General features: G+C 34.0%; 1 long non-coding RNA gene across 1 annotated transcript; it reads right to left on the reverse strand.

Annotated features, from left to right (window-relative positions):
- Positions 1 to 839: 839 nt before the first annotated feature.
- Positions 840 to 9596, reverse strand: LOC145693912 (uncharacterized). The gene is made up of 2 exons (XR_014132848.1): positions 9406 to 9596; positions 840 to 1077 (listed from the first exon to the last, which is right to left on the reverse strand). It is a non-coding gene; the product is annotated as an uncharacterized LOC145693912 (long non-coding RNA).
- Positions 9597 to 19511: the final 9915 nt, after the last annotated feature.

A 19511-nucleotide genomic window follows, 5' to 3' on the forward strand; every position in this document is an offset into this window, starting at 1 on the left:
AACACTTATTAAGTCATAGAATGCGTACATTCCATAGGAATCTGTAATATTGCATTTATTTTTACTAGATAGTTGCGAAAAAAACTATACGTAGTAAGGACTTTGAATTGTACTTAACAAGTCTCTGGAAAATAACTGGTGATATTCGGTCATTATACGTGCAATCAGTGATTACGTTTCATTCACATACTATATTTTACTTACAGTTGCAAATATCTACTGTAGATCGGACACAGGTTGAGGTTTTTACGCAACTTTATTCAAATAAATTTTAATTATAATACAGTCACAAAACTACATGAAACATTTATAATAGCGAGCTGTTCTTCGAAAAGTAAACATTATGCACTTCCGGCATAGAGTGCAACTTAAAACTACACACAATATTGAAAACTATTATGAAAATAGATGAGTGTTCACACGTAAATCATTATAAGGTTACGTCGTTCACTGTTTCGATTTTATACTTCTTTAACTGAATATATATAGACTGGGATCGAGTTTCAGTGTTAGCTAACCCGTCGATTCCAGTTCAGAAGAACGCACTGCTTATATTAAAGGATAATGTTATCCAAACACATTCTAAAAAGCTAAAGCAAAATATTATTTGTCTTTACTTTCCAATTATGATCTACATGATATTTTTGTGGCCACAACATTCTATACAATCTAGTTATGATAGTACCATTTCATATCCCAGCATGTAAATATTATTCAGTACTTAAAAGGAAGAGAATTATACTCTATCAACTACTGCTAAGTAAATGGCAATAAATGATGCAAGAGAATGTATGTATATATTGTTCTCTTTTGCTACAATTATATTTATCAATGGCTTCCATCAATGTGGTTGAAAGTGTCTGTTTTATTAATACTTAACACATTCACTTTCCTTAATGCATTTTGTCTCTGTTGTATCTAGAGCGAAGCCAGCTTTACATAAACAACATGGCATTGGAGAATTACGACATAATGTTTTGTCCCTGTAGTGACTGTGTTGCTTTCCTTGTAGTTCACTGCACGTTTTGCCGCACGGATCGGTTCCAACCCAGACATACTGTGAATTTGGTGGGCATTCTGAAATAGAAAATGAAATAAAGTATTTATAACATTCATAATTTATGTAATGTTGTTTAGAATAACTTAAAATATGAATTCTTTACGAGCAATTATCGGTATTTCTCAACAAGTGTTAGTGTGATTAACTATGATTATATAACTTTGATTGCATAGCACTAAATCCGGCCTTTATAATAGCTGTATATAAATCTTTCGGGACTTTTAGATCTTGGAATGACTAGTTACAGTCTTATGTACAGTAAAGAAGTTATATTGTTTGCGGGTGAAAATATTATAGCTTGGTAGTTATTGTCAGAGAGGTCAAACTATATCTGGAAATTGATAAGTGAAATCGTAAACATTGTTAGCTTTTCACGTTATATATCCTTAACCCTGCTTTTCTGCTTGGATCTATTTGAACCCAAATGGTTTTTAATTTCTCATAAAATTTATTGTAATTGTCGTAGTGTGGATCAAGTTTGTGACTTTGTTTATTCAATCCAAATTATATTTTCTGAAAATCTAAAACTTTTAATATTAATGGTTTTCGAAATTTTCCTATGTATTATTAATGCACGGTACGGGTCATTATAACCCGAAGAATTTTTTTCTGTGGTATGTAAGTGAATTTTCAACTGCGGTTTTATATTTCTCGCAGAACTTGTGTGCCTACTTTCGTGATGTGTGGAATAGTGGATGGAAGTTCTTCCTAAGCTATATTATCCTTATGTAAACGTCACAGTTGATGAACCAGATTTAGAAGGGGCTGCCCTTTCAAGAACTATATACCCAGTAAACCGGAAAAATACGGAATAAAAATCTGGACGGTGTATATGACAGCAAAACCTTACGTACTGAAGAAACATGTATATATATGTAGAGAACCCGGTGCACAGCCTGAGATGAACCAAGGTATGCGTGTTGTAAGTGATCTTGTTTCCTAACTAATTAGCGATAATGTAATTTGTGATTAACTTTTTCATCTCGTTCACCTTAGGACAACATCGCCTTGGAAAGAAAACAACTATTCTTGACAATATAAGGAAAAACAAGCCTGGGTCTCAGAAGATTTTGTGAAACACAGAGATGCATTCACCGTCGTTTTATTTTGCAATAAATAGAACCGTTCTAAATTATATCCCTCATAAAATTAAAAATGTTGTGCTCATAAGTACTCTTCACACAGAAGAAATCAGCAACCGAGCCAACATAATATTGGACTGGAAGGGAGCTGTAGACACTTTATATCGACTTGTGAACACAAACAGATTTAAACGCAAAACCAACAGATGGCCCATGATATTGTTGTACAATATGATCGATGTATCAGCTTACAATGGATTTATTTTGTGGACTTTTTGACAAGTAGGAAAACTCTTCAAAAGAAGATTCTATTTGGAAGACCTTGAAAAACCTCTCATTTCACTTGAGATACAATACAGATAATATATGCTGAGAAGTGACGGGTCTCGAAGAATCGTACTCAGAGCACAAACAAGTGGTGAATCAGAAGCTATATTGGCAGAACCCGAAACAAGTTCCTATCAAGCGTGCGAGGTGCAAATACTGTCCAACATCTAACGACATCAAGACAAATTTGGTGTGTTTTATTTACAAAAAATATATTTGTAAATCTCATGCTTCTTATCACTATCCACGCCGTAAACAAAGAGTGTAGTGATTTCGCCTGACGCTTACCAAACTGTTTTATGAAAGCTTGACACTAGTAACGCTAACCAAATTTACCAACAAGTATTATGCGTGCCTAATGAGTTATATTCTCTTTACTAGTTATCAATCTCGTGAAGGTTAAAAAAAATAAAGCAATGCAGTGACATGTGGATTTTACCAATATGAACAGTTCTATTGTAATAAAATTCTTAACACCATAAATCGCCTTGTTTTAGATGGAAATAACTGATGTTCCAAGTTAAAATAGAGTAAACCTTTAGCAAATGACCAATATTTGTTCCTAATTAAAAATTTCCTAGGTTTTGGTTTCATCAAGAGAAGGTACGTATGATGGTGATGATAATAATGATAATGATGAAGGTTTCCGTCCGAAGGCAGATCTTGACCCAGAGGTCCTGTGCAAGGTGAACCCACGAAGGTTTGCTATTTCCTTCCATGCGATGATGATGATATCCTAACTATAGGATCTACAGTTCTAAGTGGGATCCGAACCACTTGTGTCCCCACCGGGAATCGAAGAAAGGGCCCCTTGATTATAGGACAGCGAGTGTAATATTTCATCTCTAGGGGAATGTATGTAGAGTCATGTTCAAAATGGAACTGCCTTTTCGTAAGAATATAATTTGATAATGCTTTCGCAAGGTATTGTGTGCATAATTGGTAAATGTATATTTATGGAAAATTTCATAGGAAAAGAATTATAAATAACAAAATTAGAATGAGTAAAACAAAATGTTGCTAAATGGACAATTAAGTCTTATTTTTGTTTTATTGTTCTTATTTACTGCTCTTTTTTCATAAAATTTACCACATATATGTCTTTACCGATTATACACATACTAACATTATAAGAAATAAAATGCGAATTAGTTATCAAATTATAATCCTACAGCAACATATTTGTAGACATGCGACAATAATTTTGGACATGAGTGTACATGTAATGCATTGTAAAGTATGTAAAGACAATTAAAATATTTTCCTAGCACTAGACTATCAAATAAACGAATCATTGATTGAAAATCTGGCCTTTCCCAATACAATTTAATTATGGGTCATATTGACGCGAACATTATATGTGTATAGTAGATGAAAACAGAGCAGCAGGGTTAAATAAGGCGAACTCAATGTGAAAACATTTTACGAAATATCTTTTCAAGCTATTATGGCGATTTATTTTAAACGTATCTTCTCGTGCTATCAGCCAGGTAAACACTGTTGTATCTTCCAACGTTTCGAGGGCTGAGATTGTCCTCATCTTCAGGCTAATATTTGCCTGAAGATAAGGACGATAGCAGTCGTCGAAAGTTGCAAGATACTACAGTGTTTACCTGTTTGCTAGCCTGAAAAGACATGTTTCCGTAGGACGAAGTTTTAAAAGATTAAATTCACTCTTGCGGCAACATTTGTATCATTAATGAATTTTACTTCATGAAGAGTTATCTAAATAACTAAAAATGTTAAACATGTTTTATCTAATGAACACTAAGTTAAAATGAAATTTATAAACTAATTTTCAACAAAAGTTTTACTGATCGAATCAGTTCAAATTATTACAACGAATAATTGGACAAATCATTCTAAGGCATTACTACTAATATGTACTTCCGTTTGTCTGGTGTTACTCAATATGAAATATGAAAAAGTGTAAACATTTTGCGTTGGTATTATTCTCTAAAATCATTACCATGTTAACGCAATCCTGTATGCATTAACTCCCCAAATATAAATATGAGCACTGACTAACAATATTACTATAAAAAATTCCAATCACGAAAAACATGTTATCCCACACTTTATCTACCTAAAATGATAAGTGGAATTGACTATTTAGGTAAGATATTGTAAAAAATGGAATACGACTATAATAATCATGTGGAAAAATAATTTAACAAAGTCTTGTTGGTATCAATAAAGTTAGGTGTAAACGCCCTTGCCACCAACTTAAATAAACGGAAAGTTCACATAGTACATGCGAACTACCTGGGTTAAAATTGTAGACCGTAAAGCTTGAGAATGAGAGGTTCTACGTGGATATCACACCCAACACCATGTCACAAACTGTTTTATTCAAACTCAAATCATAATCCGCAAACTGATCCGCATAAGAGGTGGTGCATTGAAATATATTTAACAAAATATTTATATCATCATAATTGAAACTACTTACTTTGTCTTTGTAGAATATGTATGATACATACTAATGAAAGTTAAGATAAGCAATCAGATAAAACTTTTCCAATAGCTAAATCCGCAGCGGATAATAAAATGAAAACAAGCTTGAAGTACAAGGTAAAAGTAAATACAAATTAATACACATTTACTCTCAAACATGATCGAAAATTGATTTAAAATTTTCCTTTCTCTTAACAATTTAAAGAACTACCAAAGATTAGAAGAACTACTTTATAAATGTATTTTCTCTGTTTCTCTCAAGGTCAGGTTTAGAGTAAATCACATTTCTGACATTGAGTCAAATTACTAGTGAAAAGTCTTGAAGCAGAAAAAGTTAATCATAAGTAACTTTTCCTCTAGTAATTTCAAGTTTTATCTTAGATATCCGGTGGAGTTTTTTTTTGATTTCTCACTGTATTTCTGTGCAATACATATTCGAAATTTCGTGGAAAGTGAAAAATATTGTTCAGCCTCTTGACAGCTATATTATGTAAATTGATGTTTTCTTTATCTTATTTTACTCTATGATTTTTAAGGGAAAATTAAATAACAAAACGGAAAATTTTAATAATATACTAACAGTTGTGATTACTTATCGGTAAAATTTTGTGGAAAAAGACGGGAGATCCATTTAGTTTTTACGTTGGATAAAAGCAGAACGTGTGTTCTCAATCATTTCTTACTTATTGTTTAAGGTTCTATGTTCGTTGAATAGTTCTAAACAGTGTTTCATCTGCCACTTAGTAAAGAAGGTTGTCACTTAAGAAGGTTTAGAAATATGAAATCCTTTTGTTCCTTTTTGATATTGGAGAGGACAAATCAGATTACGGTAATAGTGATTGAGTCCTATTTGATGATTAATTTATACCGCAGTTGGACGTTTCTTTTGATAATTTGTAAAGTTATGTTCATAGGTATTCCCAGCCTGAACAAAGGTTGCAATTCATTATAACTGGCATTACAGCTGATAATTTCTTTCCGACAACAAATTTAAAAAAAATTTGATTACAAATCTTGATACACAAATGGAAATGTTAACTGTAGTGTGAGTAGTACGTCAGAAGTGTATGCAGTACAAAACAGGATGAGATACAGAAGCAATAACATTAGAAAACTGACATGAAGATTAATCTCTCGAACAAATTCCCAAAAAGCTTATTTTTACCGATGACACTTAGTGAGAATTGATAAGTACGGACAACGTGCATCAAGGTAAGTAGTGTATTATGAATATTCTGAAAGAAATATAGGCTATGCAAAGAGGAATATAGGCTATGCAAAAAGAAATATCACACAAGATGGTCCCATCAGTGCTTAGCATTCTCCATAGATAATTTTATACTTGAACGTATCAGAAAATGTCCTTGAAATTCACAAACAATCTGGAAACACTAAATTACACACACTCTCTCCATGAAATTGAACCATTAGTTGCCATGACATATGCACGTGTTGACACAAAAAGATCTACTCTTGTTTTCAGTATGGGCACAAAATTAGGGTGCACTATTGCGCAAACGAGCAATGTACAGAAATCCTTTGGTTGAAATTTTAAGATTGTTACATTTTGATGGAAAATTTTACTATTTTCAACGAATAGGAACGGATGAAAAGTATTTTCAGAAATTTCGTACAGACTCATAGAAAATTACATTTCGTGCTTTAGACCTGGTCTCTATCACTGTTGACGACCAACATTTTGCACTTAAAACAATGTGTCCATTTACACTATATATGTTATACAATAGCCCTGTCAAAACAAAAATGTTTTCCTGTTGTTAACATAGACAATACGTATATTCCCACTTGATTTCTGTATGTGGCAGAATTTAGTTACGAAAAAGAGAATGCTCGTAAATCCATCTAATTATTCGCTTCATGGGTCCGTACGTGAAGAAGCAGAGAAATGTAAGAACTGGAAACTATTTCACTACCAGCAAACTAGCACTACAGTAATAGACAAAAGTACAAGCCTCATAGGAAATTGATTTGAAACTAGAAAACTTGCGTCAAACGATTTCAGTCATCAAAGATGAACTATACTTAACAAAAGTGTACAAGCACTAATAAAGGAAGCTTACTGTATGTCAAGTGATATCAAATAAAAATATCATCGTTATTACAAACAGGCACAAGAACTTCGATTTTTCAAATAACTCTAGGAAGATACCTGAAATAGTCAAATGTTATAACTATACCAAGTACTGTATCTGTATTAACAAGGGGATAGCTTGTTCACACTTTCCAAATTACTCTTGACCTTGTTGTAATAATGAATGGGTAATGTATACAGAGGTTAGAATAGAGAAACTTTCCCAACACCGATTTGTTCAAAACTTTTCGAAGGAACTAGTAGAATATAACATCAAGATGTGCTTATAATTTCATTGAAGATGTGATGGTTGGGAATAGATATACATCTGGGTCGCTAATTGCAAATTGTTGTGAAGTGAAGAATAAAAATGTACAGGGGACCTATGCGAACCGTGACAGCTACATATTTATGAACATTGGAACCTCGACTTACTGTGAATCGGTAACCACTATAACTTTTTTCCTAACTCTGATAAGAGAGTTAACATATGTCAGGGTACTTTTGAGACGCCCTGTATATGTCGTAGTTATCTTAACAATTTCTAAGGTTCATAGCAACAGACGTATGTGTACAATATCCGTTTGTAATGTTTGACAGTGACCATTATATCAACACTTCCAACTGAGAACTGAAATCCATGTATGTCTAACGGACATGTGTCTATCTAACTATCTCTATGGTCTATGGAAGGCTCAATTTCAAAAAGAGTCCGTTACATTATGTTTGTATATAACTGAATCTCTCTTCTGCTCCGTACTTGTAAAGAAAACAAAAATAAGAGGAAACAAAGGTTCTGGTGTTTGTAAGTAAATAATATTTTTTTAAAAGCAAAAGGTGCCTCAGTTACTTGATTATAGGTTTGAAATTTCAAACACAGCTTCCGAAGTTTGATACTTGATACTGATATGTAGTGTCGCTAGTGTAAAGGAGTAATTACAAATTCATGAATTTATTAATTTATTCCAAAGTGATACATATTTGGTCTAGGAATTAATTCGTGCGGGTGGACAAGAGATGGCGCAACGAACGGAGCGTCCCACAGTTCCGTGTATCCACACATGTGTTGCAAACCCCTGTCATCGCGTATCGTTCGTAGTATAGGGCAGTGGGTTAAAGCGTCAACAACACCAGTTTGTAGTTAAGTGAACATGGCGCAATTTGTGCCTGATAAAGTGTTTTTGCGGGGTGTCCTGCTGCATTACTTTAACATGCAGAAAAGTGCGACTAAAAGTCATCGTATTTTGGTGGAAGTGTATGGTGACCATGCTCTAGCTGAGCGAACGTGTCAGAAGTGGTTTGCACGGTGTAGAAGTGGTGATTTCGGCTTGGCAGACCAAGAGCGAGCTGGACAGCCAAAAAAATTTCAAGACGAAGAATTGACAGCATTGCTAGAGCAGGATTCGTGTCAAACGCAGGAACAACTTGCAGCAGCATTAGGCGTTGATCAAACAACAATCTCCAAACGCTTGAAAGCCATGGGATTGATTCAAAAGATGTCACATTGGGTTCCACATGAATTGAAAGACAGAGACGTTGAAAGACGAAAAACCATTTGCGAATTGCTGCTTCAACGACAGAGCAGAAAGGGGTTTCTGCATCGAATTATTACGGGTGATGAGAAGTGGATCCATTACGAGAACCCTAAACGAAAAAAGGCCTGGGTGAAACCAGGTGAACCAGGTCCATCACAACCAAAACGAGATATTCACTGTGCAAAGGTTATGCTGTGCATATGGTGGGATATGAAAGGTGTGGTGTACTATGAGCTGCTGCAACCGGGTGAAACTATGAATGGAGAACGTTATCGACGACAATTAATGCGTTTGAAGCAAGCTCTGGCCAGAACACGACCAGAATGGGAGAACAGACATGATAAACTTATTGTTCAACATGATAACGCTCTCCCACATGCCGCAAAACCGGTCAAAACCTATTTAGAAAATGTCGGATGGGAAGTTTTACCCCACCCGCCGTATTCACCAGACGTTGCTCCTTCGGACTACTACTTGTTCGATTGCATGAACAACGATTTGATTGGACAGCGGTTTACTTCTTCAGAAGATATCGAAACATGGGTCTCTGACTGGATCGCTTCCAAGGATGAGGACTTCTTTCGCCACGGAATCCGTACATTGCCTGACAGATGGGCGAAAGTGGTGGCTAGCGATGGACAATATTTTTCTTAAGGTATTTATGTATTTTGTGTTTGTACTACAGCTTCAATGTGTGCGTACCAACCGCACGAATTAATTCCTAGACCAAATAGAAACGTTTGCAAGAGATACATTCCTTTCTTCCTCAGGAATACTGTAATAATAGAAACTGAGAATGTTTAGTTTAGGTGGATAAAATAATATTAAAACTGAAACATAATTGGTACTTACTTATTTCTCTACTGAACACAAAGTCACAAAACGCAACCATCAACAGAAAACCTGAATGTGTTTTAGGCAGTAACATCGTTAGATAATGCAAAATGTTACTTGGAGTTATTACAATGAATGTATTGTAATTCACAGTAATTTAATAGTCTCGGAAATAGGCTTGTGTGCATTGTAAATGCGTTTGTGCTTTAGCAAATTCACTTTTTCAATAGATTCTAATTTTCCAGTATGCTTTAGTTTGAGATATATATCTTACGCGTAATATATGTAGCCAATGAAGCAATCAGTTCCATTTCTTTGTTTCACTTTTTCATTTCATTGACTATTATAATAAGATTGTTTTCATGTACAACAGAAAGTCCCTACACTGCTTAAACAAATGTCTTACACGTTATTTCTTTTGTTTAAATGACAATTTTTATTAACCGTTATACATATATGCAAAAGCCACTAACAAATCTGTTGCGATATATGTTGCTATGTTCATACTATTAAAAAGAAACTGCCACACAAGTGAATAAAAGAAAATTGTCATATAAAAGTAAAACAATTGGATATATTTAGTTTGAGAATATTAAAAGATAACTGTATATCTCAATTTTATACATAGTATTGGAACCGCGTAGTCACTTTCTGTACGTTAAAATAATATAAACATATTTTTGCAGGTTCGTTGTTCTATGTACGAAATCAAGCGCAGCAGTTAAGGATAAATCGAATGAATATTTCTTGTTCAATTCTCAATCCGTAAACACCTGGTCTTATTGTACTACGTTTGCGTTGACATTATTCAGATCTTATCTTCTAAGTATCAAGTGCAGCATAATCGGATGATACGTTACAAAACAAAACAATAATGTTTGATTGAGCAGATCAATGAAAATGGTATAACGCTGTATAGTAGGTATTTGCATTAGCACGATTATAACCGTTACCGTAGTTGGATGATAGCCATAGAACAGACACTATAATCGTCACAATTTTTTGAAGGTTTCTCTAACAGGAATAGGTTATTGACAATGACAGTGGCCCGGCGAAGAAATCAATATCGCAACGCCCATTAACCTATCTTATCCATAGTTTATGATGATCATCACAAAGTATCTTTATCTTTTCGCAGATGTTCCAGCGTTTGAGTGAAACAAAGATTAGATTTCATACAAAACTTGGATATAGCCTCTATTTTGGTAACACCTACTACTACCCAAAATGTGATGATACACTTAACTCAATTATATTTCATATAACCTGGAGGGACAATTAGCACGAAATGATCTACTGTTCACCGTCCATAGCACAGGAACATGATTCGAAGTTTCTTTATTTTCTTGTGATTCGTCTCCTGTGATTTTGTCAGATAAATGGATATGGAAGTTATTACCAACAATCTACCCGTTGACACTTTCGGGCAAAGATCACACTGGCTCTCTCATGACTACGTGGGTCTTCTGAGTTGTCAGCAAAAACTCCAGATGAAGCAAGCATTTGCAAGATCGCTTTTATCCCAACCGTGAATGGAGATCTGTAGATTTTCTTCCTATCTAGATGACCACTATTCTATTTCTTAAAAATTCCCCTTACCTTCTACATTATTATCAAGGGTGATTACATGTGTTATATTAATATCGTTGAATATTTATAGGTTCAACTGTCTTCCACAGTAGATATAGATTCAAGCACTTTTTTCAAACTAACCTGAAGAACCTAACTGAAATTCTCGATATAGAACACCACGACGGAAGCTAAATATTTGTTTTGTAAGGTATATCTCCTAGGTTACCTGCATCAAATTATCACCATCATTTATGTAAAATTTAATCTTCCATTTCTATATTGATTTCTTCTCACAAAGTCTCAATGATAACATCTTTCTTTTTCCTAACACTACTTGTGTCTTGTACTCTTCAAGGTATCTGCTTAGCATTTGTGTGCACATAATCCGACGAAACAATTTAATGTTTCGATTTGAGGTTGCACAAAAAATAAAGAAAGATACAATAAATGAGGACATGAGATTTCATTAAATGAAAATGTTTATGTAGTGTAAAGAAAAAATACAAAGGTCTTTTGGGAAATCTCAGTAACATTAAAAGGTAGGCTATATAGAAAAGTTGTGCAACCACTGCTGCATACTATGTTATACACTGATATCACCAAAATCAAAAAAATAAGTTGGAAGTAGGCAAAAATGCTACGAATGACACATACTGGTGAATACATTGATTTATTTGAGAGCCAGAAGTATCGAATAGAATTCTTTATGTAAGAAACACAGGAAGAGAAAATGTTCAGAGAAAAAATCGTGAACATGCTGGAAAATAGAGTAAACACAATGAAAATTGAAGCTCTTGAGTTCAAATTATACTGCATCTAGGTTCCGTTGGTTAATAGGTGGAAGATATCATTGGGTTCATGAATTTGACAATTCCACCAAATATTTTCTATGCGTATCAAGTGTACTCAGATAGCAAATGCTAAATTGATTGTCACTGTCCAGTTACATGACTGTTCCTCTCTCCTCTTTTGGAGGATGTATCTTTGGGAAGAAGGCTAGTTTTAAAACTTCGGGTATAAAATAAATTGAGACAGAAAGAGACGAGGAAAGTATATTTTAAATTGCCCGTATATTGCTAGGAAAAAATGTTAAACTTATTTTTATTGGTAGCTTGTTTCTATATTTACTATTCTCATTGTAAAAAAATAATAGTGTAGTGAAGAATAAAGGTAATAACGGAAAGAAATAGATTGCTGGCAACATTGTTTACGAGTCTACGTGGAGAAGTTCTTCCTTTGCTGCTATTACTTGGTCTCTTACTTGCCTGACGTGCTTTGCAGCTGCACATAAAGATGTGCAGTGCCCCATATATGTAAACGAGAAGTGTGTACTTCACTTATATAGATATGCTTTAGTTTCTCCTTGGCGTGGGAGACCCGGGTTCGATTCCCGGCGGGAGCTCATGTGGTTCGGATCCCACGTTAATGAGTACGTCCACGTCTCATATAGCCTCGCTGCTGAAAGGGACGCTAAACTAAAATCAACTCAACTCAACTTTAGTTTCTCCCGGCTGTCACACAGTGTTTAATGGTAATGTAAGTTAATTTATAAGGCTGTGCCAAAGTGAAGTGAGTTTGCTTAAACGCATTCATACGAAAATAAATGTTATATTTTTTGATTACATCAGTGCTAATTTTTCTTGTTTCTTTCATGTTGAGTGAATTTGTTATAGTTTTTTTGGAGCTTCAAATTGTTGGAATTAAGAAGTAATATGAGAAGGTAGTCGAGTGGTCGGTTAGTACATGCAAAAGACTGTCCTAAGATGTTCTTTATTAAGAATCTGTTTAAACATGGTTGCTTATGACCACAAAATACAATAATTGCGTGGCAGAGCCCATATATCTTTTTTATTTTCAAGTATCTTTTAGTTAATTTCATTTTATTAAAGATTTATCTTTTGAGTTTAAGAATTGTAAAAATAACAAAATAACACGGAAACTATTATCAATTGCAAAAAACATTACATAAAACATAGTGGTCATTGCTTTTGAAAATCTTATGTAACAATGGTATTTAGAACGCCGTATTTAGCAAGTTGTTTTATGTCTTGAAATTAAAGATAAAATCTAATTAATGTCTGATCAGAAAGAATTAACTAAATTCACTGTAAGTAAATTTGTAAGATGTTTGTGAACACCAGACACTTTCAAGGTTATGTTAGAATTGCCAGGAATCGTGAGACGAAGCATTCCAAGGATTGCCAGTCGTCGATCACAATGAGGAAACAACTACGTTTCCTAGAAAAGAAAGAGACCACGCCTCTGACGTCATGCAGAAACGGCGGATTCCAGCTGTGAGGAAGTTCCACAAACCAGGAGGACCAGAGGTCTCAAAAGAGTTGGTCGGAAAGTCTGACAGAGAGTTCAACGTGAGAACGGGATAGCCGAGAGATTCGAAGATTGAAATAACTCTCAAAGTTTATAATACGTCTTGAAGAATAGTCATTATGTTAGCCGCTAACAAAACTTCGATGCGTGCAGCTTAGACTCCATCTTGTTCGTGATTTTTACCATCGTCCCGTATAGTGGAGAGAACATCAGTGAGACACCGCTCAGCCTGTAGCCCGTCTTGGAGAAGTAAGGTTTGGGCCGGCACCAGCAGGAGTAGCAGATCAGAAGCAAAGAGGTATGTGCTGCTTTCTAATCATTGATCGAAATGTATTACATTATACATCTAAGCATTCATATACAGTGCATTGCTTGGTATGCGTTCTTGGATCTGGCTAAATTATAATGACTCTTAATTCCCGAATTATCCCCTATTTACACTAACGTTACATTTGCATACACAATTTTAAAATCAGTTATTAAATTTTCTGAAATTTGTAATGAAATACACAATTAAGTTGTCATGGAAGAGTAGCTGTCGGTTCGGTTTCAAGTTTTTTTCAAAATAGATAGTATATATAATAATGTTATTAGGCTATCCTAGCAATGTCATGGAAGTATTCGATCCTAGTCAAAATTTATTTCGAAGTAATCTCTGTTCTCATGAAATATAGTTCCCGTCCCGCCCACCCTCGCTGTTTTAAGTAATAATTAAGTATAAATTTAGTTTGTATAATAGTTAGATGAATGTTCCTAATAAATGAGCAAAGAAGTTGTTCATTCTAGATCGCAAACAGCTGGTAGAGGCAAGTTACTCTATACCATCGCTGATGACACCGAGGGTTTCCGAACACAGCCGAACGATTACGAATCAGGGGTAATGCGCTCGTATTAGTCCATCCTAGCATCCTCTGAGCGAAGCCAATCGTACAGAGGATGAAAATATTAAAGTGATTAAATTATTAAAATCTGTAATTGTAATTAACTTGCATTTGAGCCTAGTTCTTTTACATTAATTATCGTTCACAATTAGAGTAAAAAATTCACCCACCAACCCATCCTTACTTCTTAGTTTTGTTGTTTGTTTTCGTAGCTACCATACATAATGCTCTCATTGCAAAATAATCATCGGGTTCACTACTCAGTGATGAAAAGCAGTGACAAGCCAGCCACAATGTTTTCTAAGTCAAGTTACTATTACTTGGACTTAGGGGTACTTAAGCACTTCGTAGAATATAGCCCGACGGATGGAGAAGAAAATGAAACTATCTTTCGAGATAATGTCTTAGGTTTAAGATATGAGAGGTATTATATGGTGCAGTTCACCAATAAAAACTTTAATCTAGATGATCTCATAGATCTAAGTTTTAGGAGACATTTTTTATCTATAATAACTGGTATACCTGGGACGAACACGATTTTGCGAGAATCCATTTTCTTCGCTTTGAAATCGGATCAGCTTAATTATAAGATTTGTGCTTTATTTACATCAAGAGCTGACCAAGAGACAGTGAAGAGATGGTTAGATTGTTTCTGCAATAGATTTAATTGTTCACAGGCAATTAGGATAGCGGAATTCGTTACTACCGTCGCGCAATTTGAAAAACAAGCAAAACTCGTAATTGCAAGTGATAATTATCATTAGATTTAGTTGCATTTGCTAATCTATTCAAAGAGAAAAACCCATGGCTACGTAAATAAAGAAAAAGAGAAACGATGAAAATTGTACATAGATGTTAGTGTAGGTTTTTTTCACATATAAGTATTTTATTCCGCATTGATAGATATATAGCGTAGTGTTTAAGTTTCATTATATTAGAACTAAGATAAGTATTGTTATTAGTAATATTATTAGTAATTAATTGTAGGAAGTTTAAAACTTAGAAATAGGACTATGCCTCGAAGACACACATATATAAGACATATAAATATGTACTGCTAATAGAGAATTAAGAACAGTCAATAGTGAAAGAGAATTTGTTTTAAAAATGAGAGTAATTATGTCTAATGAATGTGACTATGAAGAAGAATCATGAAAAAGGTATAATAATAATTGCTATCTGGAAGAAATAACATCTATGATAAATAAATAGGGGATTCAAGAAAGAACAGAATATTAAAACGAATGGTGCAAATTTGTTAAAGGTTAGCTAGAATTGGTGAAAACAACACAACTTTTTTTTTGGCGAACCTTTCAGAAGGTCATAGTACTAATTAGAAGGGAAGTCCCATTCTCGTTAACATGTAACAATGGTATTTAGAACGTCGTCTTTAGCAAATTGTTTTATGTCTGGAAATTAAAGATAAAATCTAATTAATTTCTGATCAGAAAGAATTAACTAAATTCACTGTAAGTAAATTTGTAAGATGTTTGTGAACACCAGACACTTTCCCGGTTATGTTAGAATTGCCAGGAATCGTGAGACGAAGCATTCCAAGGATTGCCAGTCGTCGACCACAATGAAGAAACAACTACGTTTCCTAGACAAGAAAGAGCACACGCCTCTGATGTCATGCAGAAACGGCGGATTCCAGCAGTGAGGAAGCCCCACAAAACCAGGAGGACCAGAGGTCTCAAAAGAGTTTGTCGGAGAATCTGACACAGAGTTCTACGTGAGAACGCGATAGTTGAGAGATTCGAAGATTGAGGGAACTCTCAAAGTTTATAATACGTCTTGAACAATAGTCATTATGTTAGCCGTTAACAGAACTTCGATGCGTACAGCTTAGACTGCATCTTGTTCGTGATTCGAACCATCGTCCCGTATAGTGGAGAGAACATCAGTGAGACACAGCTCAGCCTGTAGCCCGTATTGGAGAAGGAAGCTTTGGACCAGCACCAGCAGGAGTAGCAGATCAGAAGCAAAGAGGTATGTGCTGCTTTCTAATCATTGATCGACAGCTCAATGTTTGTTATGCGATGTTCGATCTGGCAAACTTCTAATTACCCGCTTTTACACACAAAACTCACACTTACTTACACTTAATTAAGAAAATACACCTGTCATTTAACTATCGAAGTTTTGAGTTATTATTTCATTACTGAAATCCCCATAAAATCATGAGTCAAGCTTTGACCTCTCGCATATTAGTAAACTACGTACCCACTCATTTCAGATAGTGAGTGGAAGGTAACGTCTTTAGTTCACACAAACATCCCTAAATTTAGACACGAACCAAATAAGTTGTCAATAGTAATAAGAATAGATTTGTTTAACAGTATGATAAAACGTTTACTGACTTATTTCACCTTAGATTTCAATACTATCTGTCAGTTGAGATTGGAAGGTAGAAGCCACATTGACGAAAGGAGCAAAATTTTCTAACGGAAAGGAAATGAACGGTCATAAACGTAAGGATAATTTGGTAATTTGAAATTTTATTTTTTCAATTTTTTAATACACTATAATGTGTTGATTTAACCTAGAGTATTGGCCGTTAAATTGATTCTGAAATCTTTGTCAGTTGGCAGCTAAGGGCAAAATCAATATCCAGGTATTTCCTTGAAAAATATCATTTTTTGTCCTTGACACTAAAATTTTAATATATCTCGTTCCAGAAATTTGAACTTGAATTTCTTGTAAATTCGAAAAATATAACTCAAATGATCCAGTACGCATTTCTTTCAATAAGTGTTTGTGATTTTTTGACAATCTATTGAATCTGATAATCTTACATTCTATGTTCTATGACGTCATTGCCTTACTTGTGATGTAATAAAATTGAAACTGTGTGAAAGGTATTAGTAATTTTTGTCGAAAATTCACTGCGCTATGAAATTATTAAAAAAAATTTACAAATCAGTCAAATTATCAGAAATTTGATTCGTGGAGTTGAACGGGTTAATGTTCTTACGTGATCTACAAGTTTATAATTTTGCCTTTCTTGGAGTAACGAAGTGTTGAAGAGAAAGAATAGAAGAATTATTTCATAATTGTGGACTAGTAATTTACATTGAGAATTTAAGCGACGATCCCCCAAAAATATTAATTTTATTTCTTCAGCAGCTTATACTTAAATTATTTTTTTTCATGGAATTTCTGATGAATTCATATTACATCTTAGGAAATAAAAATTTGGAATTGTTTTGATTAGATGAAATTGTTACCAATAGAATTTGCTGAATATTGTAATTATTGTTTTATTAATTGCTGAGTATTGAAATATATTTTTGGTTTAATTTTAATATAGATTTACCTAACGTATAAGTACATTAGGAGAGAGGGAGATGCTTCTAGCCACACTCTCTCGTAGAAAGAAAAGTTTCATCGGACACGACTTGCGAGGAAATTGTCTTTTTGATACCGACATATGGAAGAAGGAAAGAAAGGGACAACTAGGAGGAAGAAGGACACATTGATCCATGATTTGAAAACTAGGAGAAAATATTGGGAGTTAAGAAAGGAATGTCAAAATCGAAATATATGGAAGAAGCATTTTCAGGCCCAAACTGAAAATTAAGAACAAAAACACTCATTAGTTCCAGGACCTGCCAAAACGTAAAATACTTAATAATAATAATAATAATAATAATAATAATAATAATAATAATAATAATAATAATAATAATAATAATAATAATAATAATAATAATAATATAATCAGAGCTATATATTATTCCTTGATTTCATTATAAAATTGTTATTAATTTCAATTATCGGTTATAATACGTTTTGTATAATTGTGATTTTTTTTCTATTATTCTGATTAATGAATATTGGATGATCACATCAACTAAGAACGGACACTCGCGAATTTCAACAGAAGGAAGACGCTGAAATTTCTACAGTTAATTAATTTTCGGTCACTGTATCCAATGGTGATAATCATATCCATGCAAAACGAAGGAGTCAAGCAGTGGCGACGCTAGCTCATGGAGAATGGGTCAATTTTGAAGGTGTGAGAAAAAACGGGAAAATTGAAATACTCAATCTATCATTGAAAGAAGATATTAAATTATAAAATTCTTAATATAATTTAGTTCATATTATAACTTTAATTTGTAATATTCTAGGGCTACTGCTGGTAGGCTCGGTAGTCCACAAAATACGAAACTGTCTTGCAAACTGCATTAATTTTTCAACACATTCCAAAATAAACATGTACTCACAGGAAAATGCTCCAAACAATATGGAAAATTTATAATTTCTCAGTTCACAGTATTCTTCTCACAAAAGACTTGAAAATCAATTTTTCTGATGTACATAGTGTATAAAGGATCTTGGGTATCCTCTGTGAGAACGTCTCCATAAAGTGTGCTCATAATTGTAATTTGTGTAATCACTAGAACGCCACTTTAAATTTAAGTTACAAATATGCATAACCGCAATTATTATGAATATTTATTCAAAGTAGTTAACCTTCTAGTTCTCAATCTGTTCACAGTTTAGGAGATGTTACATTTCGGATAGACTCACTGTACCAGTGGAGTGTTTAGGATTTTGTTTCGGGGAGAGCTATACACAATACGGGGGAAAATGGGGCCAATTGCCCACCTGACTTTGAGAATTAATATTTTAGTCAATTATCTACTAATTCTCTACTAGGAAAAAACCTGAAACCCATAGGTCGATGGAAGATCTTACCCCCCAGGCAAATCTGAAATGACGCTCCTAACCACGTTGAATATTTGTAATCTCATTTCAATTTAACTGATTTCAATTTAGAAAAAAAAATGCAAATTTTCAGTTTTAGCTGTGTAAGCTTTTACCTGAAAGAGAATGTTGAGACAAGTTGAAGCTGAAATATACTGATTGCAGTTTTAACAGCAAGAATTGCAGACTGGTGAATCTTACGTGATATAAAACACAGAAAAATTTAGCAGTAAATCAAAGCTTTTAATCTGTTCTTAGAAAGAAAAAGGGCGTATCTTGTTGACCTACTAAATATCCCGGTAAACTTATATCCCTCCACTTTTATTTTCTTTAATTCAAACATTTACCTTTCTATATAAATAAACAATCTAAATATTCCTTTGTTATAATAACTAAAGTCCCTCTATGTTGATACCCATACAAGTTGGTGTGGAACATAAGTTTCGCTTACCAGCTTCTTTTAGTTTTCGTGTTACTGACGACAGCCGACTCGAATCACAATCACAACGATGGAAGCTATGAAAGGATAAACGAAAGAAAGTAACAACCAAGAAAAAGAAACAGAATGGACGAATGGACGAAAGTCCAGTAGAATGGACGAAAGGTTATAAAAAAGGAACACAGTTCTTA

This window comes from Thermobia domestica, chromosome 9 (assembly GCF_964235325.1).
Source record: "Thermobia domestica chromosome 9, izTheDome1.hap1.1, whole genome shotgun sequence".
NCBI lineage: Eukaryota > Metazoa > Arthropoda > Insecta > Zygentoma > Lepismatidae > Thermobia > Thermobia domestica.